The 26425-nt window shown below is 40.3% G+C and overlaps 1 protein-coding gene across 1 annotated transcript in view; it reads right to left on the reverse strand.

Moving 5' to 3' along the window:
• AKT3 (AKT serine/threonine kinase 3) overlaps window positions 1–26425 on the reverse strand; it is a 2413182-nt gene that overhangs the window by 10187 nt on the left and 2376570 nt on the right. The gene's annotated exons all lie outside the window — the stretch shown is intronic.

Consider the following 26425-nt stretch of genomic DNA (forward strand, 5'->3'; position numbering starts at 1 on the left):
CACAATGAGATGCACTGATAACTAAAATAGGTAATTCCTGTAATTACATTCCAGTGTGATTGAAAGTTGGACTGTAGTGTAATCTTGATAGTTTGCTTCTCTTGGACAGAGTTACAGTTTTATGGAAATTTATTCTGTATTACTTTGACATAAATAAAATACAAAAGCAACTTTTTCCTGCTTATAGATATACTAACTAGTTTGCCAACAGAAGATCTGTCTCTCTCAACAGGTGATAGCATTTGATAGTGCTGGGAAATATGAAAAGTAGAGAAGTTAAATATATTTGTGTAGTCTCCTAGAAATTATACTCAAGACAGATGTCACGTATGAAAGGGAGAGATGCAGCTCCATCTTGTATTTCTTTGGCAATTTGTTCACTGCCTTTACTGTTAAGTGTCATACTACAGTGAAAAAAAAACACATGGATAGATATAATTACAGACAGAGATGGCAATTTCTGATGCTACGCCATCTCAATACAGATGAGTTTTAGAAATATGCAAGTATTTAGTCAACCATGATTAAATTAGTTATTTTGCAGCAGATGTGTTCTGATACATGCTGGTCTTAGGAATGGAGCTCACTTTATTACCCTTGTTTATTCTTAAAATATCCTGCCTTATTTCCTCTTGTTCCCCTTCCGATACTAGTCAGTCTTTTGGATTTGTTCTCAATAACTTTATTGACACTCCCCATCTTCTATTAAAACTCTGTTTATGCCCCTTTGACTACTATCTCTCTTCCAGCCTCAAGTTGTTCTGAACCTCCTTCATTGTTGGGCTAAAATTTGTCATATCAGGTATGTGATATAAACCTCTAGAAACTGTAATGTAAATAACTATTTGTGGATTTTATTTATTTAGCTGTATTAAAGGAATAAGCGAACTAGTCCATCATGGACACTTTTCAGCCACAACTCAGGTCAAAAGGACAAAGGCAAATATAATATATATCAACAATGTGATGTACCCAGTCAACCATAATTTTTTTTTTTGTCTGGGAGGGAGGGAGGGAGGATGGAGAAGGAAACCAATCCACACTTGTTTTATGTTTTGCCTTATGTACTAGTAGGACATACAGACAGTACTACTCCCTTCTGTGAGTATAAAACTTGTAAACTTGCAGATATGACCAGTTTTCTGAGAGGTGTACCCCCAAACAAGACACCAGTAAAGATCACTTGCAAGAGGTTCATGATACACATTTTGAGTCATCTCACACTGTTGCTGGAAAAGGTAAGTCATCTCATGGAAATACATTAGTTTCTGGGAACTTTACTGCCGAACAAGACACCAGTACAGTAAGATTACTTGTAAGGGGCTCCTGCACTCAGATTCTGAACTCTCCCACATTGCTGTTGGAAAGGGCAACTTGTCTCAGGGAAATGCATCAGTTTCTGAGAAGTACACCACCAAAGATGATGTCAGTATAGAAAGATCACCTTTGCCTAGGGTTCTTGCCTCCAGATTATGAACCTTCACTATTAGTTGATGAAAAGGACAAGTCATCTAATGGAAATATATTACATTCTGAGAGGTGTACTAAAAAGTTACGAGTAGAGAAAGGTCAACTGCAAGGGGTTCCCTATCCAAATTCTCAACATTTCCATATTGCTGAAAACGGGCAAGCTGACCCATGGAAACACACTATGTAGTGCCTCTGGATGGACTTTATTATTTTTGATTAAGTTACTATCTTGCTAGTGTAGTATGGGAAGCAGACATGTGCCTAAATTAACTGTACTGAACAGTCTTGACAGACCTGCGTTTCACCCCCTGTTTAGTCCAGTCATTCATGTTAATTGTTTTGTGTAGTCTGGTAGTTCAATACATTTAGTTTACTTCCATTTATGGTTGTTTTAGACATCAATTTGTGCTGCTTACTTCTATTTTTTGTGGGTAATTCAAAGGTGATTACAAATCAGACCAGTTGCATAGCTTAGAGAAAGTACAGTTGTGCAAGTAAACGTTCCATAACAGTAGATGTTCGAATAATCACTACTGCATTAGCCTAAGCTATTATATGGGTTATATCCTGCCAAGACTATAACAGACACCCAGCCTCCAAAACTTCAGGAGACCTTCCATGTGCCAAAGTTATTATAAAGCCTGAGCTGAATAAAAGGACATGTTTAGGTGCCAAGCTCTTCAAAGCTTTCATGCCGACAGAGACACGGAGGCTGAACTTTGAAAGGACAAAGCTAGGAAAAAAATAAATGCATTTCTACATACTGGCATAGAAAAACAAAGGGGATGAAGGGTGGGAGCAGCTGCTGCAGCAGTGACCATTTGAACATCAACAGTAATGGTAAGTTTACTTACACAACTGTACTATGGTCATCATATTGATCACTGCTAGTGTAGCCTTAGCTATATAAGTACATTACCCTTGCTTACTACATTTGGGAGGCTGAAGGGGAAAGGTCTAGAAACCCCTGGAAATGACTGATCAAGCTTGTAGTGCTTTGTAAAAGAATATATATAGATGACTAGGTGCCTGCTTTTAAAATACTTCTACAATCCAACCCTTTCAAAACAGCCACTGAAGAGGCCAAGACCCTTGAATACTGGGCTATAATACTGCCTGGAATAGTTTTGTTGTGGTGAGAATAACAAAAGGTAATAGCTTAAGCTAATCTTTGGAAATAGTCTGTTGCGATACCATTTGTCCTTTCTTACTTTCACAAGAAATGAACTGAGCCAAAGATCTGAAAGATTCGGGTCTGTCAAGATAGTACCAGAGTTGTCTGAGGACATCCAATGTAGGGAGTATCCTTTTCTCCCTCATTTTTAGGTTTAGTAAAGAAAGCAGGGAGATGGACAGTTTGGCTTAAACTAAACTTGGATACCACTTCAGGCATAAAAGAAGGACTAGTTATCAAACAAACCCTGTCACTGAGAAAATGAGATATGGTTGACTCACCTTAATGGGTTGTAACTTAGATGCTTTGCTGGCAGAGGTCAGAGCAATCAGTTAAAGAGCTATCCAAGTTAAAAACCTCAAGTCAGCCGGATTAGCTAGTTGAAATGGAGCCAAGTGTTAGTTTCTTTAACACGACATTAAGATTCCAATGAGGAACCACCAAGTATGCACAACCCTTTTTCAAAAACATCGTAACATGAGAATGCATTGAAAGAGGAGGATCCCTGGGAAGATGTGCTTAAATGGCCAATAAATAAACCTTCAGGGAGGAATAAGAAAGATCACAGGAGAGTGACGGACACAAATATTTAAAACCAGGGAAACACTTGTCCTGAATGGATGCTAGTTATGCTGCTGGTACCAATTTTTCATTTGTTAATATTTGATTTTCTAGTAGCAGAATTTCTTGCCTCCATTAGTACCTGATGCATGTCCTCAGTAAGCAGGTGCTTAAAGGGAATTAGGACCATAATATCCAGGCAGTCAAGTGAAGTTGATTGGGGTTGGGGTATATGAAACACTTCTGATCTTCTGTGAGTAAATTCTGTCTGTGAGAAAGCTAGTGATAATTGCCCCTGGCCATTTCAAAAGAAATGAGCACAACTGTTGCTGGAACAGAAGGGAAATCTCACCACAATGATCTTGGGTTTTTCCTTCTGAATCATCAGAAGTACCCTGTATATCAGTGGGCAGGTTGGAAAAGCGTACAGGAACATTTCTGCATGCCCAAGAAAAGAAAACGTCATCTGTCTTCCAGGGCTTCTTGCATGGTATCTTGGAACAGAATCTTGCTAGTCGATTGTTCAGAGAGGAGGCAAATAGGTCTACTTGAGGAACTCCCCACAGATGGATCAAATCTTGGAAGACTCCCTAATCTAGTTTTCATTCATGAGGGTTTGCTTTGGTTCTTCTCAGCTTGTGTGCCACACAGATTTGCTCTGACAAATGCCTGTACTGTGAGACTGTGCTGTGAAGCTGTATCCCAAGCTAAAATGGCTATTCTATAAAGTGGGTTAGACATGGTTTCTCCCTTGCTTATTGATGTACTACACGACTGGGATACTGTCCATAACAACTTGAAGAAGGTCAGGGGCCCAATGATGATTCAGAGAGTTGAGAGGTTTGATCAGGGCAAGTATCTCTTTTATATTTATGTTCTTGCATCTGTCCTTGGTGTCCCACACACCTTGCACTTTCATTCCTCTTGAAACTCCCCACCAAGCAAAGTCTGAAGCATCTGTGGTGACTGACTGTTTTGGAGCAGGAACAGAAAAGAGGACACCTGGATTTAGGGAAATTTGCCGTCTCCAACAAGTGATTTTTCTTCTGACAAACCCTAGCACTGGAATTCAAAACGACAAAGGATGTTGGTGCTGGGAAGAAAGAGGCATCAGATACCACTGTATATTTTGCATGTGGAGTCTTGTCACGGGTATCATGAAAATCACAGATACCATGAGAACCCAAATTCTGATTATTCTCTTGCTGTTACTGCAGTCTTAGTGGGAAACCTTAAAAATAGATCTGCATATAGAGATATTTTTTTCCTGAGGAAGAAAAGCTCTTTGAACTCAGGCGTATGACAGACACCCCAGGAGAACACTCCAGTCTGGAGTCAAAAAAGGCTTTTGAATGTTCTCTTGGACTCTCGGCTTATGTAAGCGATCTCTCACCCAAGTGAGAGCTTCCTGACACTTTGAAAAGATTCTGCAAAGATAAGCAACTCATCTAAATATGGAAACATGTGGATACCCTGTAGCCTGCAATAAGCTATAACTGGAGTAGAAACTTTGTGAGCACTCCTAGCGCATTGGCTTGTCCAAAGTGTAAGGTAGAGAACTGATAAAGTGATCCAAGCTCACAAATCCTTAAGAAATGCCAGAAGTATGGATGAATAGGGATGTAATGACAAGCATATTTTAAATTTAGTGTTACCAGGAAATATAAATGAGGAAGAAGGGGTAACATGTTGTAAAGTGACAGTATTCTGAACTTAAAGACTATCACAAACAGGTTTAGGAAAGAAATATCCAGAACTGGTCTTAAAGCATTTTTTTTTTTTTGGCATTAAGAACATCCTTGAATAAAAACCTTTCCTAACCTGGGAAGGAGGAACTGGTTCCATCACTCCCTGAGACACTATGCACTAAAGGACAGTGGGAAACAGAGGAGTCGAGTCTGGTGGGTGAGGAAAAGGAAAAGTAGAAAGGTAGATTTCCTCCCACTGCCATCTGTAAAAATGATGATCTTTCGAAACAATTTGTCTAAAATTATCTGTTGCCATAAGGAAACAGTCATTCTGACTTGTTGGACTAGCTTTAGCTTTGGGGGGGGGGGGGGGTTCCTGCATTCGTTTTGGATCCCCCCAAATCTTTCTTCTTAAACATCCATTTACCTGCATTTTGGCGAAACTGTTTATTTTTTGACAAACTGGATTAAGGGTTAAAGAATTCCTAAGAAATTTTGGAAAAGGAAAGCTGAAAAATCTTACAGATCCCCCGAATCAACTTACCTTTCATCACACTTTTTGATAACCTCTGCAGTAGGGAAACCGTAAAATATATCTCTATTCAGAGGAGAATTTAAAATCTCATTTTTCACATCACCTGGAAGGTTCTAAAAATGCAGCCTGGCAAATTTCCTGAAAACAGTACCAGTGGTCAGAGCGCTGGAAGAAGTATCAACTGAGTCATACACACACTGTAAACATGGATTAGTGACCTATAAGACGGAAACAACTAAATTAAAGCAAATTTTTCCTCACAACAAGAAACTGCAGACAAACATTCTTCATACTTTCACAATTGGTCAGAAAAAACGTTACCACATGAGCCTGACAATTCAAAATTTTGAAAAACAAAGTTGCAGAAGCATACACTTTTTTCTCCATTTTAATAACTATTTTCTCATTCTTGTTAGAGTAGGATTGGAATTAACTAAATATTTAGAAGTAGTAGGATAAGCTACAGCTATTGGATCAGGTTTGAGAGGAGTAGATGTAATCTTAAAAGATTACGGAACTTCATACAGTCTATGCCTTTTTAGGGTCAGTAGGCTGACTATCAGGAGAATTGCAGGCAATGACACACACACCCAAAGGTGACAGAACTCGGGCAATAGGTGAAGGTTCTGGAAATTGCTTCTGTAGCAGCTTACATTATTTTCAGTGGGACTGAGAAACCTCATTATTCTCCCACTGAAAACACTGGCACATTCTGGAAACAGTCTCAAAGAAAGAGAAATGCTCACAGGGAGAATTAAAAATGGAGGTCTTCTGAGTCTGAATCAGAAAACTGAGAAAACCCTGTATTGGTCCCTTTGTATTCCTGTCCAGATTCAGATTTTTACATCTTTTCAGGAAAGGAAGCATCCCTCTTTCTTTTACCAGAAAGCACCTTATAAGAAGGATGAACAGCCCAAAATTAAATTCCGAGCTAGACCAAGTAAACTACCCCTGTTCTAAGGGAATTTGAGGAGAAGTAGATATAGGTTTAGCTTTCTGTTTCTTTTTGAAAGGAAAAATGGGGCCAACAGTGTTACTAATGGAGACAGCAGCTTCACCATGGGATGGACACATTTTGACTAAACAGGGAAGCCTTCCCTGTTCCCTCTACCAGGACTGACAAGAGTGCCTCTCCTATACCTACTAAGGGGCCCCCAAAAGCTGCAGAGGATGTGGCTAAACCCTGGTCCACAGTGGCTGTAGGTACTATACCCAGAAGGACTGGGGGGGGGGGAAGAGTGGTCTGAGGACCCAGCTTTGGCCACTGCAAATTGCTAGCCTAAAGTAGTGACAAAGGCTGTTTGCTTAACTTTTTGTTTTTGTGGCTGGAAGAAGGACCAACATGGGACTGGTAAGTGTGTTCCATGGACAAGTCAAAAATGCTGCCTCTCTCTTGGAAACAACCATAAAAAGATAAAACTTTAAGGTCATTAAAGTCCCCTTTTCACAGTAAAAGCATTTTAAAACACTTTGCCAGCCCCAAAAACTAAAATAAACACAATCTACCCACAGAAAAAATATTTTTCAACTACTTTAAACTGACAGGAAAAAAATGTGGTCCCATTTAAAGCTACAGATAAGTCTTGTGACAATCCCCTAAAGCACCAACTCTCCTTAGCTAAAAAATAACTTTCCTAAGCAGGAAAGTACATTAAAACAATAAATATTTTATGTGGTAAATTTTTCCCAAAGGGGAATATATCTGCCTAGCAAAGGAACAGGAAAAACTAACCTTAGACAATTGAAAGCTCACAGAAGCGCCCATTCTTTAATGTCAGCAAAGTTCTGGGCTTTTTGGGCTTGGCACCCAAACCTGTCTTTTTGGCCTGAAATGACTAACAGTGTGGGTGCATGGAAGGTGCCTTGAAGCTTTGGAAGCTGGTCGGTTATATCCATGGCAGGATATAACTCATGTAGCTAAGAAGCTCGGAAGATCGGGCTGGGATGTGGGGGGTGCCATTTACTGACTTGTAACAGAAGGATGTCATTTGCATACAGTATGGCATTAAGGGATAGGAGGTTAATTGGAAGATAATTAATAAATATAGCAATCAAGACTTCCTTAAACTAATTACCCTCAAGCCAAAACCCACTAAGATCAACAATCACTTTAGAACACAGCTTTTTACTCATGATAGGTTTCCCATTCTTGCCTAATGGGGTAGCTGAATTCCTCTCCAAAACTCTTAGAATTTCAAGATAACTTTTCCCCAGTCAGTTCAAAACAGAGAACCCCTCCAAAAAATCCTATGGTTATGAAAGAAGTGAAAGCCCTTCTCAACAAAGGGGGTAAAAAATTATCCTAGTAACTTCAAATACTGAAATTAAATTAGATTACATTTAAAAAGAACTACAAAAACTGAACCAAAACAAAACACAGGGAGAAGAGTGAATCAAGTAATAATGACCTGAACACTTCGGCAGAAACATACAGTACCATTATACTGGTTATTCACTAGTTCATTTAAATATGAGGAGGGTGCTCAAGACTGGAGACGTGTACTTGTTAAACCTATCAGTAAGGGGAAAGGGAATATGATATACCCAGAGTCATACAGACCTACAAGTTTACTTTCATGTTGTGAAGAATAATGTAGGTTATTTTGGACAAATTATAGTCAGAATTGGAAAGGTTGGGACTTGAAGCCATATATCAGAATGCATAGGTTGAAAATAGATCTACAATCACCTGTAACATGATGTTCTGTAATGATATAACAGCAGCTATAAGTGAAAAATGTGATACGACACAATTTATATAAACAAGTTCAGCATTTGATAGGGTCATAGATAAAACACTGATCGATAAAATTAGAGCAACTAGGTCTAGATAAAATCTTGATAAGATTTATAGCTGTATGGCTTACAAATATGAAATTTCATGCATCATGCAGCAATTGGACAGTAGAAATTCTAGGTTTCAGTCAGGGTGTCCCACAAGGTCTGTCCTAAGCCCATACTTATTTAGGTTGTATCTTTCAAGTCTATCTTTTTCATCAGAGATGCTCTACTGTCTATGCAGATAACTTGAAAATGGGTAAACTGATTACATATGTTACAGATAGGGCATGTCTGCAAAACAACTTGAATAAATTGACCACTTGGGCACAGTAGAATAATATGTAAACAGTATGGAGGTACTCCAAAGACGAGGCTTATTCAAAAATTGTTTAATTAAAACAGCAACATAAAAAGTGAGCACTTTTGCACAAGTGTGCTTCATCAGACAAGCAGTATATCACAAACCAACATTTAAAAAGCCAGGCAATTAGTTCGACAGCCTATCAAAGCAGACCATACATTATCTATGCAAATCCCTTGAGTACAGGCTTTAAAGAGACTCTTATCATTAAGTCCAGGCCTCTTATCACCCTGAAGCTGCATAATCCAGAGCAACTCCCTTTCCTCTGTAAAATTCTTTAAGTCTCCACCCTGTGGCCCCATGTGAATCTGTTCAACAGCTTTAAATTTAAACATATGAGAAAAGTCATGCTCCACAGTATGCTTTGCTAGAGCATTTGTCACATCACATCTCTTTCTTCTTCTTTCGGCTTTTAGGGGTCGCCACAGCGGATCATCTGTCTGCACATGATTAGCAGTGGAGTTTTACAGTGTCGAGTTGCCAGCCCAGCGCCCAACCTTCCACAGAAGGCATACACACGCACACACACACACACACACACCTAGGGCCAGTTTAGTGTGTTCAATCCATCTACTGCATGTCTTTGGGATGTGGAAGGAAACCGGAGCACCCGGAGGAAACCCACGTGACCACAGGGAGGACATGCAGACTCCGCACAGAAGGCACCCCAGCCGAGAATTGAACCGGAGAACCTCTTGCTCTGAGGCGACAACGCTAACCGCTGCACCACCATGGCCGCCCACACATCACATCTCTTTATATTATATAAATGTTCAAGTATTCTTTCATAGAAAGGGTGGTTTGTCTTGCCCAAATAGAAACTAGTGCATACAGTACAAGTAGCTAAGTAAACTAAATTAGGAGTCTTGCAAGTGACGTACCTTAAACACATACTTCTGTTTAGATACTGGAGATACAAACATGCTTGAACTATCTAAATACGAGCAATATTTGGAACTACCACAACCTAAAGTACCTACAGACATAGGAACAGATGCATTAAAATTTTCATTATTAAAATTTTTATTCTCACTGTAACAAAGATGCCTTTTTAAAGACTTTATTTTTATACCTGAAAAAAGGACGTGCACCTACTAGTTCTTTGACATGGTCATTCATTATAAGTATATTCCAATTGGAATCAATAACACTGCGTATCTGTCCAAAGCCGCTGCTATACGACAAAACTAATGGCACATATGCTTTATTTCCAATTGCTCTATCACCCATAAAATTTGTACAGTTGTCAGAAAAATAATACGGTTTGGCTACACGTATCCTCAGGCAAAGTACCTCATCAGCCATCCTATCAATCTCAACTTGCTTACAACCCCTCTGTAAACAAAAATCACCACAGAGTGTTGTCAAAGCCTCTATAAAACCTTCTCCAGTGTTATTAAGATGTGATATTCTCATTCCTTGGCCCTTTAAAATATTGCTGTAAACATGGGGGGGGGGTACATGCTACTATGCTGTAGAACCATATATGTTCTACATGGCTTCCTATGTAGCCTGGTGTTGAAAAACTCCTGTGGCACCCATAGAAACAAGGATGTCCAAGAAAATGACCTTTTCAAAAGAGTGACTAAGTAAAGTTCAAGGTAGAATAATATGCTGATAAATACCATCAGAAATGAAGCATATGAAATTTGGGAGACAAATTGAAAGATGAATATTTAATACAGCACACAGTGATTGAAACTGCAGACTTGTTTAAGGATCTGGGTATATGGGCAGATCCAGGTTTGAACTTTTCTAATCATATCAACCAATTAGCTAATGATAGTTATAGAACTATAGGTTGTCTAAAAAGATTTATAAACTCTGGGAAATCAGAAGTGCTGAAATCATTATTTGTTGGTTACATCGGACCCAAAGCGGAGTATTAAATAATATGGAAAACTTACAAAAAAACAAACGTTAGTAAACTGAAATGCGGACAGTGGAAATATACCAAAGGCATCTATGGATATGAAAAATTTAAGTTATTATGAAAGACTAAAATATCTGAACTCATACAGTGTCTAATATAAGCACTTAAGAGAAGACCTATTTCATGTACATAGGGCATTTGAAACAACTACTGGGAATGCTTTGGGTTATCAAATTGTAGTAGAGAATCATCATACCACCTATGCAGATTATATGAGAAATGTACTAATTGGTTCTCTGAAAGAGTAGCTGATGCATGGACTATTCCACCAAATTACATTAAAGCAGACACCAGTTTAGATATTTTTAAGAACAACCTGGACACTTATTATGGGCATAACTGTTTTGGCATATTGGCAGGCTAATCTGGCTCAACCATAGCCCTACCGATTCCCCCACAGGGTCAGATAATCTGTAACTCTGGTTAGTGTGCTACTCTAGTGTGCTTAACAGTAGCAAATATGCAAATACAAAAACTCTGCATCAGTGAAAAACATTATGTCTAATATCTGGAAGATGGCTTTTCCTTAAACCTTTACCCAAAGCAACTTAAACCTTCCAACATGTCTCACTTTTGCCCTACCTCAAATTTACTAACACTTTAGAAGATACCCGAAAAACATATTTACACCCAACTATCTGAATACAAACAAAACAATCTCATTTCTTTGAAACAGTCTCCGAACACACAGAAGCACTGTGATTGCCTTTTGGGACTAAATGAAGAAACACTACTTAACATGGACAAAGGTAATCTAACTGGCACAGTATTTCCTGACCAAACAAAAAGACCTGAACTCATCGATGACTCACGCTTAAATAAGCCATATGCTAGAGCTGAGTATTGGTCCCAATGTCTCCACCCAGTTCCAAGACTTTCACCCCAACAGACTTCAGAGTTAAAACAGGAACATCCACCTCTGCCCACTTCCTCCTTATGCAAGGGTATCCAACAAGGTTGCAGTCTTGTACCCATACCCTTCCATCTTCAACAACCAACTTTGCAATGATCTTCCACGTCTATGACAAACTTTAAGCAGACAATATGGTTATTTTCAGATCACACTGTACAGCCTCCTTAAAATTTAAGAACTACAAAAAAGACCAACAAACTTCAAATGGAACACAGATTACTTCTGAATGCCTCAAACTAAAACCATGCTGCTAAGAACTTGACAAAAACTCACCAACATCCAAAGCACTTGGCAAATAATTGGCCAGTTGTAACAACTAATTTATTTACATACTTAACCATTTGGCAAAACCAGTCCCTAAGAGTTCAACTCTGCACTGAAAAACAAGACAAAAGTCAAAAAAATTAACTATTTAAATTTCTTTGTTACAGAGCTCTCCACTGTTTTCACTTTGACAACACAGAACTCCTACAGATAAAAGACATCTGGTTTATAAGCTTGAATACAGCCAAGGCCTGATCAACAACAACCTCTAACAAAAACATTAAAACACTGCAAATCCTTTACAAAATATACCAGCACATAACCCCGTCCCCACAAAGTGAGCATCACTACAAAAAAAATAATATGAAAAACAGGTGATGATCTGCTATGGTCTCAGTTCTTTAAGTATACATTCAGAAATATTTGCTCCCTTAGCCTCACAGTTTGGATTCTAAGGTTGTAAGAAGAACTATCAAAGTCTTCCCGCCCTTCTCTCTCTGGACTAAAGTATCACAAACGTTTTTTTCCAAACAAGGTGGAACCATCATAGGGGGCATTCATGAAACGTCCCTTGAAGGGCTCCAAAAAAGCACAAAGCCGGATCCAGGCCTGCTGCCTAATGGCTACACCTGTTCCCACAGCCCTAGACGCACCTTCAGTAGTGTGTGATAGGAGCCTCAAGAAGTATTGGAGATGGACGTGAGGGTGGCCATGCGGGAGGAAAAAAAATTTTTCCCCTCTGCCGACATAGACCCTGAGGCAGAATCAGTGACCTCTTTGACCAGGTCCCTCTGCAATCTGTTGACATGCTGGAATCTCACCCACTTTGAACCAAACACTTTTAACTCTAAACTATCTGGCATATATTGGTCCTTCCTATACAACCTCTCTATCAGTGAGGCGGTAAAGTCCTTCAATAAGATTTTCCTTGATACTCTTGATTCTATTGCCTCTTCTAGGAAAATCAGAATTAAACCCAACTATGCCTATTGGTATACAAAACAAACCTGACTGATAATGCACAAAAGAGATAGCACCTGGCAATCCTGGGTTAAAATAAATCCCCTCCCTTACTTCAGACCTACAAAGAGCTCACAAACCAGACTAAAAACTAGTCATCAAAGTTAAGAGAGCTTATTTTCCTTTAACCAATGCGTCCCTCACAAAAATCCCCAAAAAAATTCTGAACCTCCATCAACAACCTGCTCTACCCAGGTAAATCCACTACTCCCAACCCCTTTCCGCACAACACTACCACTGAAATTGCCATTCTCCTCAACAACTATTTCATAGAAACTATCCAAAAGCTCATGCAAAAAGTACAGTTGTGTACCTACCATAAATGTAGATGTTCGAGTGTGTTCACTGTTGCAGTCATTACATTTGGGTTATCCTGCTGGCAGGCTACCCGCAGTCGGCCAGAATTCCAAAGTCTAGGTCCGGCGTCGGTTGCTGTCACCTCCTCCCTGACGTCAGTTCGCCAGGGGTATAAAAGATGCAGCCGATGCCATTTTCTTCAGTTTTTCTTGCCCCAGATGTCAGGTGCCCCTAAAATGGTAGGCTACATTATGCCAATAAGCATGCATGCACAAAAAATTACTTTTTTTTCATCTACTAGCAAATACACCACATAGGTTGTACAGAATAGAGAAGTACAGATAAGTCCCAGCAAATGAAAAAGGGAGGTGGTGGAAGGGTAACCTGGACTGCAACAGTGAATACACTCGAACATCTACATTTATGGTAGGTATACAACTGTACTATGTTCATCATGTTTCACTGTTGCAGTCATTACAATTGGGTTGAATCCCAAAGCTAAGGTTGGGAGGCTGGTGCTAAATAGGATTAGGAGAGGCTATCAGGCCCTGCAGAACTGCAGTGGCAAATCCTGCCCTGGATTTAGAGTAGAGAGGTAAGTGATAGTGCTTTGTAAAAGTATGCACTGAACTCCAAGGTGCAGCCTCTAAGATGTCTTTGGTTGGTACTCCACTGAGGAAGGCTGCTGAAGTGGCTACTGCTCTGGTTGAATGTGGCCTAATGCCCTTAGGCACTGATTTGCCATGCTGTGAATAGCAGAAACGAATGCAGTGGCCTATCCACTTTGAAATAGTCTGCTTAGAGATAGGCTTTCCTTGTGATCCTGCAGCATATGCCACTAGAAGTTGTTCAGTCTTTCTGAAATCTTTGGTTCTGTCCAAGTAGAAGCGTAGCTGCCTGTGAATGTCCAAAGAATGCAGAATTCTCTCACACATATTCTGTGGGTTTGGATAAAAAGGTAGGCAAATGAATTTTTGGTTAAGGGCCACACTGGGCACTACCTTAGGCATAAATGTAGGGTTTGTCCTCAGAGAAACCCTGTCCGGATGGAAAATGATAAAAGGTTCCACAGCCATGAGTGCCTGTAACTCTGAGACTCGTCTAGCAGAGGTTATTGCTAGGAGCAGAGCTGTTTTCCAGGATAAGAATTTTATATCAGCTGCAGAGGCTGGTTCAAACGGTGGCAGTGTGAGTTTTTCCAAGACATAGTTGAGGTCCCATGCAGGTATTGGTGTTCTCCTTGGAGGTTTTATGTTTTTGGCCCCTCTGAGGTACTGCCTTAGTAATGGATGAGAAAAAATAGGTGGTTCTGTATTGTAATGAGCTGAAATGGCAGAGGCATGAATTTTAATTGATGAAAAGGAAAGGCCTTTATCAAGCATCTCAGTTAAGTATTGCAAAATCTGAGGAATGTTTGCAACAATCGTGTCAAAACCTTGTGCCTGGTTCCAAGCACAGAATCTCTTCCATTTTTCTGCATAAGATTTTCTGGTGCTAGGCCTCCTGGCCTCCAAAATAACATCCATCACTGCTTTAGAGAGAGGTGTACCTTGACTGGCTACATTATTCGCCATGCTGCCAGGTTTAAGGTCCTGAGTTGGCTGTGCAGTATCTGATTGTCTTGTTGGGTCAATAAGTGAAGAATTTGAGGTAATGTCCAAGTTGGGCATTGAGACAAGCTCTTTAGGATTGGGTACCAGTGCTGGTGGGGCCAGTCTGGGGCAATCAGTATCATTTTTGGTTTCTCTTGTCTGACCTTGAGGAGGAGAGGCAGAGGAGGAAAGGCATATACTGTTAGGTCTTTCCAGCTGAAAGATAGAGCATCCACTTTCCATGCTTGCTTGTGATAAGTCCTTGTGCAGAATTTCTGTAGTTGGTAGTTGTGAGGGGAGGCAAATAGGTCTATGTCCGGGCATCCCCAGTTCCTTGTTATCATGCTGAAGACCTGTGGATCCAATTTCCACTCGTGGGGATCCATTAGGTTTCTGCTTAAGTTCGTCTGCCAGAGTATTTGTCCTTCCTGGCAGGAATTGTGCTTGCAGATGTACTTAGTAAGTCAATGCTGTGTCCCACAAGTTCATGGCTAGCCTGCAGCTTCCCTGCTTGTTTATGTACCACATGACTGTAGTATTGTCCATCCTTATCAGTAGTTGTCCTGGATGAAGTAGATCCTTGAAGGCTGTCAGGGCGTTCTGAACAGCTAGCATCTCTTTTTGATTGATATGTAGATGCATTTGACTTGCGGACCATGTGCCCTGAATACATCTTCCTGTCATATGGGCCCCCCAGGCGTAATCTGATGCATCTGTTGTCAGTGTCTGCCTGGCTGTGGGTAAGGTGAATGGCTGTCCCATGTTGTGGTGACAGGCTTTTGCCCACCATCGAAACTCCTGTTGCAGGCAGGGAATGACGGTAATTATTGTTTCCAGGCTGTGGCAATGTTGAGTCCAAATACTTTTTAGATACCATTGAAGTTTCCTCATATGCAGTCTTACATAAGGAATTAGTAGAATACAGGATGCCATGAAGCCCAAAGCCTGCAGAATTTTTCTTGCAGATAACTGGGTCTTTGTTGCCAACATTTTGAAATAAGTAGTCAGTTGTCTGTGTTTGTCTGGCATGAGATAAGCCATCTGGGCAGTTGTATTTAAGCTTGCACCCAGGGATATTATCTCTTGAGAGGGTACGAGTTTTGATTTCTTTTCGTTTACTGTGTACCCTAGACCTGTTAGTAATCTTTTTACAAATGCCAGATGCTGTAGTAGAATGTCCTTGTTCTCTGCTTCAATAAGGCAGTCGTCCAAGTAAGGATATATTTGCATTCGTCTTTGTCTGCAAAATGCAATCACTGGTGCCAGACATTTTGTGAAGACCCTGGGCGCAGTAGATAAGTCAAAGGGCAGTGCAGAGAATTGGTAGTGCATTGAGCCAGCTATAAATCTGAGGTATCTTCTGCATGATTGTCTGATTGGGACATGCAGGTATGCCTCTTAGGTCTAAAGTCACAAGCCAAGCCCTCTTGCCCAGCAATGGCAGAAGCTGCTGCAGAGTTAACATTTTGAATTTTGGAATATCCAGGAATGTGTTTAGGATAGACAGGTCCAGTATTGGTCTCCAGGCTTTGTCCTTTCTGGGCACCAAGAATAGCCTTGAATAAAATCCTAGTCCCTGCTCTTGCTGTGGTACTAGCTGAATGGCTCTCATATCCATGAGTGATGAAACTTGTTTTTATGCCTCTGCCCATTGATTGTATGGCAGGTCTGGCATACCGTTTTGGCTTTGGCAGGGTGTGAAAGTGGAACCTGTAGCCTTGTGATACGATATTTAAGACCCATTTTTCCTGGGTGATCATGTGCCAATTTTGTGAAAAAAGTGCTAGGTTTCCACCCAAAGGGGCTGCCAGAAGATAAGTGCTTGGTGCTGGCAGGGGAAAGTCATTGAGACTGTTTCCTATATGGCTGTGATTTTTCCTCTCCACTCTTGTAGGTAGAAGCACCCCATTGTTTAGGCCTGTATGAGCCTTGGGGCTGTGATCTGCCTCTGGGGCATCTGTATCTGCCTCTTTGTGGCCTGTCTGACACTGGAAAGGACCAATTTTTTGTAGGCCAGTTCCTGCTAAATCTGGGAGGCTGTACCTGCAAGAAATCCTTGACTGTTTGCATAGATTTAGCTTTGTCCTCCATTTTCTTCAACGCCTCTTCTGCTTTAACACCAAACAAAGTATCATGCTGTAATGGAGCATCTAATAGTTTTGCTTTAATATGATCAGGCAGATTCTGTTCTTTTAACCAAGCATGCCTCCTAATGACAGAACCTGTAACAGTGGCCCTGCAGGAGGCCTCTAGAGAATCAAAACCACATCGCAAAGTATGCTTTCCCACTTGTTCAGCTGCATGCAATAGATCCTGCATTTCTTTGTTTTCTGCACATTCTGAATTTGTCAACATTTTCTGTTTAAGCAGTGACATAAGATATTGGTGATATTTAAGCATATGAAATTGGCAATTTAAAGCTCTTACAGCCAAGGTAGCAGAAGTATAAATCTTTTTCCCCCATCTGTCCAGGGCCCTAGAATCCCTATCAGAAGGGATAGGGTTTTTTGCAGTGGAAGCCTTGACCCCTTTGGGACCCTGAGAGATCGTCTCTGGGTCAGCAGCAGGGTTTTTATAAAGAAATTTATGCGAATCAGGAACCCTGTAGTATCTGTCTGGCTTAACAGGGGCTGGTGGTAAAGAGTCTGGAGATAGACCGAACTCTGAAAATACATCATCTACAATGTTTAAAATAGGTGGGATAGCAAGGGGCCTGTGCGGAGGTAATAAAAGGAAGTCTCTGAACCTTTTCTTGGATTCTGAGTAATCTTGGCTCTCCCAGTGGAAATGCTCCCTCATAGTATGCAGTGTCTCCCCAAAAGAATAATCCTCAGGAGGAGAGGCTGAAGGGATAGATTCTTCATTATCAGAATCCTCATAGGGAGGAAGAGAATATTCCTGTTCAGAAGAGGAATCAGGGAAATGGAAACCTGATCTAAAGATTCATATTCTATCTCTTGCCTAGGCCTCTTATCAGGAGGGGAATGGGAACTCCTGATCAAAGTAATTAGGTCTTTGGCCATTTTAAGCATCTGTTTTTTAGGCATGGTGGCCTGTCCAGGAGAATGCTGTACTTGTTTCTTTGTCTTTAGAGCTGTGTTAGTCTTTGCCTTTGAAGCTGAAGTAGGTTTTACATATAACTGTGTAGGCCTGAAAACCCCCTCAGAAGCCGATGCCTGCTCAGTGGCTCTGGACCCATCTGAGGGTATAGTTTCAGAGTGCCCAATACCTCCACGTGGGAGTCGGAAGCGGCCTGTGGCTCTGAGGTAGCGGGCGTCAGGGGCTGCGAAAGCATCTCACTGAGAACCGGCGACAGGCCTAGCAGAAGCCTCATCATTGGTTTTGGACCTTGGATGTCGGTCCTTTTCTTTTTCTTTGCGCTTTTTATAAACTCTGGTAGTTGGCTGTTCTGATGGCATTATATAATTGAATCTTCTGCCAAAGTAATGAAATGCAAAATCGTACCGACGCTTAATAGTGCGTTGGTTAAATCTAGCACAAAACCGACAACTAGCAACGCTGTGGTCAGGGCCTAGGTAAGGAATACAGTAAGGATGAAAATCCTTATGAGGTATTTGCTTCCAACAAGAAATACAATTATTAACTTTTTCTGACATCGGTCTGGAGCAAGAAAAAAGTTTCCCCAACGGGGTACTTAGCTTTAATGAAAACTTCGGATTTGAAATTCGAATGTGAAAACCTCAGGAGTCGGCCGACCGGCCCTTGCAAACTGCTTTTGCTTCGGGCACCGCGCAGCAAGAAAGACTGAAGAAAATGGCATCAGCTGCATCTTTTATACCCCTGGTGAACTGACGTCAGGGAGGAGGCGACAGCAACCGACGCCGGACCTAGACTTTGGAATTCAGGCCGACTGCGGGTAGCCTGCCAGCAGGATAACCCAATTGTAATGACTGCAACAGTGAAACATGATGAACATCAATACAGCTCACCCAACTCCGCTATCACCTCTTAACAAAACTCTTCCCAATACATTTTCTTTCCAACCAGTCCCAATTACCACTATTAAATCTCTTCTAAATAAACCTAAGCCTTGCTCCCTCTCTGCCGACCAACTACCCTCCCACTTCCTAAAATGAGCTTCACAATCCATCGCCTACCCTTTCACTATACTTATTAATCAATCCATCTCTGAGGCCCTTGACCCAGACATCTGGAAATCCTTTTATACTATCCCTCTTCACAAAGGCGGCAACTTTACTGATCCCTCTAACTTTAAACCCATTGCTATCCTGTCCCCCCTTTCTAAAATTTTAGAAAAGTGCATCCATGCTCAGTTAAACACCTTCTTGACAACAATCTCCTTAGTCCTACCCAACATGGCTTTAGACCCCCACCACAGCACAGCCAGTGCATTACTCTCCTTTACTCAAACAAAAGCTGAAACCCGTGACAATAACTTTTTCATCTCCTCTCTATTCCTTGATCTTTCAAAGGCTTTGATACTCTCTAACTCTAAACTCCTTCCTAAACCTTCTGATCTGCACTGAAAAACAAGGCAAAAGTAAAAAAATTAACTATTTACATTTCTTTGTTAGAGTTCTCCACTGTTTTCACTTTGACAACACAGACCTCCTATAGGTAAAATACTTCTGCTTTCTCAGCTTGAATACAGCCAAGCCCGTAACAACAACCTCTAACAAAACAATTAAAACACTGTAAATCCTTTACAAAATATACCAGCACATAATCCCATCCCCACAAAGTGAGCATCACAAAAAAAAATATATCAATATGAAAAACAGCTGATGATCTGCTATGCTCTTAGTTCTTTAAAAGTATAAATTCAGAAATGTTTACTCCCTTAGCCTCATAGTTTGGCTTCTAAGGTTGTAAGAACTCCTATCAGATGCAGGAACGTTACCAGAAACACCTAAAATAAACCCCCCTACACTGTATTTAAATACAGTTTTGTTTTTTTGGCACAAAACTGTGAGAATCACCATCCTTATAATTAAGTGATATAATAAATTAGATTTTCTGACCTTAATTAAAAAACATCTTCAAGGTCAATGCAAATTTTGCCCTCTAGCCACGCTACTTTACTTTTGATTCTGTGCCATCACCTCACACTACCCGTTATACATGACAGTCTCAGACAACCCATTTATAAACAAAGGTTGAATTAAAATTTGAAACCATAAACCCATTCCTATCCCTTCCTCTTTTAACCCTTTCACCCCTTTTCACTCGTGATTTTTTTTCCTCTATAAACTGCCAATATATGTATAGTTTTTTTCTCCTGCTTAATGTTTTTACTTCTTATGCTTATGTGCATCATCTGGGCTGAGTCCATACTTCTCAGCTGCACAGATTTTTGCAGAATGTCCAGGGTTTGGCCTCATATTTTTGGTCTGTTATTCATAAAATTGTGTTTTTCTGGCAAATTAGTGGCAAATCATTAAAGACTGAAGTTAGAAAATAAACATTTGAGTTTTAGACTTCACATCCTTCAGAAAATGCACGATAATGCAAAAACTGTTATTCTATCACCTTTCTAAGTTTGTAAGAGCAATATTTAAAAACTGTGCATTTTTAAGCCTTTGTCCCACTTTTATTTATGGCTTTGTCAAGATTTCTAAGATTATTTATGGCTTTGTCAAGATTTCTAAGAGGTTGAGCGGTATGGCCAAGTGTGAAATTGGTCTGCATCAGTCAATGCACCACCCTGATTAATAACTATATATAAAAAATCAGCAGTGGGAGTGGGGTGCCGGGGGACTTGGCCCCTGCAAATGTTTTAGTCTTTTTTTTTTTTCTTTCTTACATGCACCATGATTATTGCTCGATGCATGCATGTATGTTGATATTCACATTCTTGATGTTTTGTAGTCAACACTGTGAACAGTGACAAGTGGGTCGGACAACAGAAATTCAGTACTATATTTTATATATATATATATATATATATATATATATATATATATATATATATATATATAAATATAATTTTATTTTTTATTTTATTTATTTAACATTTGTTAACCGGGAAAGTCCCACTTGGAACAAAGTCAATTTTCAGCAGAGGCCCGGAGAGAAATGCTCCAGATGCATATCTTTGTAATGTGGGAGGAAATCGGAGCACCCGGAGGAAACCCACATGAACACAGGTTGGACATGCAGACTCCACACAGAGGGCACCCCAGCTGAGAATTGAACCAGAGAACCGAGAGGCATTCTCAGGTGTGTTTTATATCCAGTTATCTTATTAAAATTCTGTTTTTTTTTTTTTTTTTTTTTTTAAATTGGATTGTTAGATAATCACCATTACTACTGGTCAGTTGCACAGTGCAACACACCATAGTTCATATGCCAAGAGTTTAACAATTCATACAGTAGAATTAAAATCAGTGTAGTCCTGTACTGAAACTCCTAAGGGTAGAATAGGAATCTTTTGTGTTGTCTGTAGGCTAACTGTTATTACTTTATTGATGGCTCTATTTCTGCTCTCAGTCGGCTCTAAATGTTGAGCTAGATCCTCTACTCTGGTTCAGCTCTTCCTCAAAAATCCCCTGGCTAGTCCACCTCTACTGTAATCTCATACTGCATATTTTCAGAATACCTCTGCTGAATTATTTTAATACTTTTGCGTCCTCTGCTTGCCTGCTACCAAGACCCCTTAACTAGATGTCACAAATCCACTGTGGAGACAGTCATCTGGTGTGCTGTCATACAATCAGACGTCAGGGTTACTTGCGTCATTGGCAGCATCCTGGCTATGAGGAGGATTTACTGTAGTGGCCTAACTCCTCCACTGGTGGTGACAGTATAGTGGCGTGAGCTGAACAGCACCAGCATCATTACCACACAGGATGGGCATGTGCATTTTACCTAAGCTGCTTGCTAACTGAACTTGCGTAATTATTGTGCTACACCACCAAAGCAGGCTATCTCAGAGAATTATTTTTCCTCCTGTGATTGGGATATGTCTGTTACTTTTTGGCAAATCATCATTTTGATCACATTAATGAATCCTGCTAAAGTAGCAGCTTCCCACTAACATCTAGTGAGAAGCCTCCGGATTTCCTACTACATTTGCACACAGTTTTCTTTTAATGTTTTTTTTTTTTCATCATATCCCATGTCTAACCTCAAGTATTTTACCACTAGTTTGTTAGGTAGGTTCAGGATCCTTATTTCCTTTTTTGTTTCCCCTCTCACCTAGCCTAACCTGCTCCATCTTCCCCAAGTTGCACTCAAGACCTGCTGCATTTTTTATTTTTTCTAGCATTTCAAGACTATCTTTGCAGTCCCCTCCAGGTTAGGTGTGTAGTTGTGATCATCAGGAATCATGCTGCACAATCACCCATTCTTTCCAAATTCTATCAGCTCCTCTCTGACTATCCTGGCTACTGTCTCCATCACCAGTAGAAGTAGTGCTGGAAAGACCAAGAGAATCCTGGCCTTATCCTCTTTTGTATCTCTATATTTCTTAAGAACATTCCATTCACTAAGACGTTGGATTTCCTTATTGAATACAGCACACTTGCCCAGTCCTTAAGATGCTAACCTACACCCAGTGCCTGTAGTACTGTCTGCAGGAATCTCCTTTCTATGGAATCAAATGCCATCTTGATGTTGACAGTACCATTTCCCCCCCTTTTACATTTATTTTCTTGCATACTACCAGGAAATTGGGTACCCCTCTCCAGCTTCCTGCTGAGATCTTTCCTTTTACACAGCTAACTTGACTCCATACGATGTATTTTAGAAAAAGTCTGTCAAAACACTGGGCTACAATTTTTGTCTTGAAATTTGGTGTTCATGTTTCTCAGGGAAATGGACATTACACAAGTGGCTCCTGAGGAGGAGGACCCTTCTCACTTCTATCATACTCTGTGAAACTGCTTTGGAATATGCACATTTACTGAACTCACTGGCTAACTCCTCTCTTAGGGAATTGTACGTCTTCTTGTAGAATTTGTTGTGGCACCCACATGGCCCCACTGCCATCCCTTCTTTCAGGTCTCTGAGCACTCTGATCATCTCTTCTGCTTTGATTAACCAATCCAGCAATTTACTACTTATTTTCTCCACCCCCCCCCACCCCCCGCCTCCAGCAGAGCCGGTTCTCCTCTTCTCTCATTTGCCCTGCTGCATAAACCTTGCAAAGAATATATTATCACACTGTCCCTCTAATCCTGTCGATCTCACCTGCTAAGTACAATGTCCAGCCTGCTCAAGGCTTCTTTTTGTATTTAACAGTATTTTCCTGCTTGCTGCGTTAGCCATCCTTTAGTAGTAGCTTTGAATCCATTCAATTAACTATTGATGGGTTCTCTACTTGGCTCTGTGCCAGAAGCCACTATATTTCTTTCTTGACTTCTGACATTCTTTTTGCCCTTTCTATTTCATTACATGGAAATCTCCAGTGTCCCTTGTGCTCCTCATCTTACTCCATCTTCCACCTGTCTAGTGGGGTGTGGTCTTTCATAGCACCTGTGGCTATCGCTATGCCTGGTGTGTCCCATAAGTCTTTCTCAGTAAGAAAAAATCCAGCCTGCTGCCTGGTCCTTTAAATTTCTTAAGAATGTACACCGACTCCTACAATTATGCTTTACCCTCCAAAGATCTACCCAGTTCACTTTATAATTTCTTCTTCAATCTCTTTCATATTCCAAGTGCTGCATTTCCTTCTTTTACCCTTTCTTTCTATATTAATTGTGTTCCATGACTCAAAGAATTTTCTGCAATTTGGCTCCATATAAGTTTCTGATTTTCTACCTGACTCTGTCTCTCAATTATTTGTCCTGCTTTTCCTGTTTACCTTATATTCCATATCATTATTTCTAACCCTCATACCTTCTTTTGTTCAGGTGTACTTCCCCTATCCCCTTAAAGCAATACAGCTCTCCTTGCCCTCCCATCCTTGAGTGCTACATGCACCTACATCTGTTGTTAGGCTTGTGACTGCTAGCGGTTTCCCACGTCTGGCTGCACTGAGAGCTATCTTCTCTCTTCTATGCCCAAGATTGCTCCTTCACAGTGCACTCCCATTTTCACATCTGTCTCTCATGCCTAGGCTGAGAGTGCTGTGCTTAGGTACTCACTGCAACTATGGACTGCCTTCTACCCTTATACCTGTCAACTGACCATAATTTTACAGAAAGTCCAGAGCTTTGGCTTGTATTTTTTGTCAGTTCCTCATAAAATGTATGGTATTCTGGTACATTACTGAGGACTGAAATCACTACTTAATAATAGACATTTGTATTTCACACTTATCCTTCATAAAATGCATGCCAGTGCAAAATCTGTAGCAGCTTTCTAAGTTTCTAAGAGCAATAGTTAAAGCCTTGATCTGTGGCCTTTGCTCCTCCATTACTTTTGGCTTTGTCCAGAAATCTTACACTAACGGGTTGAGGCACATGTCTACCCTTCTTGCCCCTTTCACTTCTATGGCTCTTCTACTTTGGGTGGTTATATCCATTTGTCTCCTTTTCTCTAATCTCGTTTTCACTTCCTGTAATTTCTAACACTGTAATCTCCCCTTCTGTGTGATTTGTGATTGTAAATGGCTCCCATCCTCCTTTTGCTTGCAGAATACCTTCTATACAGAATGTGGTCTTGCAATTTTCTTTTTTTTCCGGTCATCTCTTTACCTTTCTGGTCTAGAAACATGCATCTGCTTTGCCAGTCCCATTCTCTTCTCCACTGCAGCTCTCTTGAATGAAGCACCTCTCCCTTCCTCCTAAGGCTCTTCCTGTTTCCATTACACACACACACACACACACACACACACACACACACACTAGTGTTTCCTGGATATTTCTAGAGCACTGGTGTTATTCAATTCCTTCCCTTCATACAAATTATGTAGTAATTTAATTATCTTTGTGCCTGATCCTCTGACAACTTCTGCTCGTCAACTCTGAGAAGAGGGTATTTCTTGCATTATTCTTGCTTACTCAGTGAACCTTTCTGTCTTGGTGTTTACAAAACTGCTCCCTCTTCCGTTACCTGCTGACTCACTCCTTTGTCCCTTTCATAAGTTCCTTTTGAACAGCTCTCCCTGATGTCTGGCATTCTTTCCTCTAGTTGGACCAAAATGTATTAACCATTTTAGAAGTACACTCTTGGTGCTGCAGTAGCGTTGTCACCTCATAGCAAGACGTCCCTTTCGATTCTCAGCTAGAGCGTCTTCTGTGTGGAGGCATACGTGAATGGGGTGTGCCTTCGTTGAAGGCTGTGCATCAGGGGTGGTAACCCGGTACGTAAAAATCCACTACCAATCATTAGCGGACCGGAGTTCCGCTGTGGCGACCCCTAACCGGGAAAAGCCGAAAGACACAAACAAACTCTACACCTTTCACATATGAAGGACTTATGAATAGAGCACTAGACAAACTTTACACTACGCATGTTCCCTGGGACTTGTTTATTTCAGCAGCAGTTGTGCTGTCAGAACTGCTAACTCTGTATACACCTATCCCCCATGGGACACTACACACATTCACTTAAATAAAAGCAAATTACCACAACATGCTGATCAAGAATCCCTGGAATGAATAAAGCATTTACGGCTAAAAGAATGGCAAAGGTGTTGGCAAAATTCATAGCTCTGGATCCCTGTTGTTTTGTTGAGGGCAGCTAAACATTTAACAACATTAATAGAACAATGATGATCCAGAGGGAAGCAGAATAAGAAAATGCCACTATTGTTGGTAGGTCTTGATGCAGAGGAAGCATCTGACAGAGTAAGCTGTGATTTTATGATTAGGGCAGTGGAAGCATTTGCATTCTCTGATAAAATTGTAAGGTTAATTAGAAGGATATATGAGAGACTGGAAGTGAAAATTAAAATGCGTGTGTGTGTTACTGGCAAAGAAGATAAGGGACTAGCAAATTCAAGGATAAAACTGGCATGGTAATCAAGAAAAGTTGGCTTTATTTGCAGATGATATTATTTTGTACTTGATAAAACCAGAAAAGGACATTTCAGTGTTGTCGAACATTATGAGACAGTTTCAAGTCTTTTCAGGATACAAAATTAAGATGATAAAACAAAGGCAATAGCTAAAACTATGTACCCACACACAAATTGGTTCAGCAATACCCATACTTATGAGGACATGATAAAATTAAGTACTTAGGAATATGGGTTAACAGGATTCGGTTATGGCAGCTAAGGATATGTTGGAAGAGACTAAACAAAGAATAATATAAAAACGGAAAAACTGGAAGCTCTATTTTATGAATATGGATACCAAGATACAAGCAGTGAAAATAGTTTTAGTCTCTTTAATTTTATACACAGGTCAGGCATAATTTTGTCAACCAGAGCAGAAGCTGTGGATAGCAATTAAAGTGCTGAAGGATTTTAGCTGGAAGGGGAAGAGGGAAACAGTCAAGTGGGATAAGTTGATCCTTCAAATAGAACAAGGTGGTTTGGGATTAATTGAGTTGAAGGAATAGTTCAGTGCTACAAAGTTAAGGCTCCTAGAAGATATAAAAAGTGTACACAAACCTTTAAAATGCCAGGTTTTTGTGATATAAAAAAATGAGACCACAATAAATAATATCAAATTTTTTCCCACCTTTAATGTGACCTATAACCTGTACAATTCAATTGAAAAACAAATCTTAGGGGAAAAAATAAAAAATGTACATTAAGCTGGTTGCACGAGTGTGCACACCCTTAAACTAATACTTTGTTGAAGCACCTTTTGATTTAATTACAGCATTTACTCAACTAAACAGATGTTGACGAATTTTAGCAGATAAATATCTATATGTAGGTGTATGTATTTTATGCATTCATAGGTAGTAATTATGCATGCAGTCCAAATCATCACGGAGGAGCCTAGCCCAATTTCCC

The sequence above is a fragment of the Protopterus annectens genome, chromosome 1.part2, assembly GCF_019279795.1.
Source record: "Protopterus annectens isolate FY-2018-M chromosome 1.part2, PAN1.0, whole genome shotgun sequence".
Classification (NCBI taxonomy): domain Eukaryota; kingdom Metazoa; phylum Chordata; order Ceratodontiformes; family Protopteridae; genus Protopterus; species Protopterus annectens.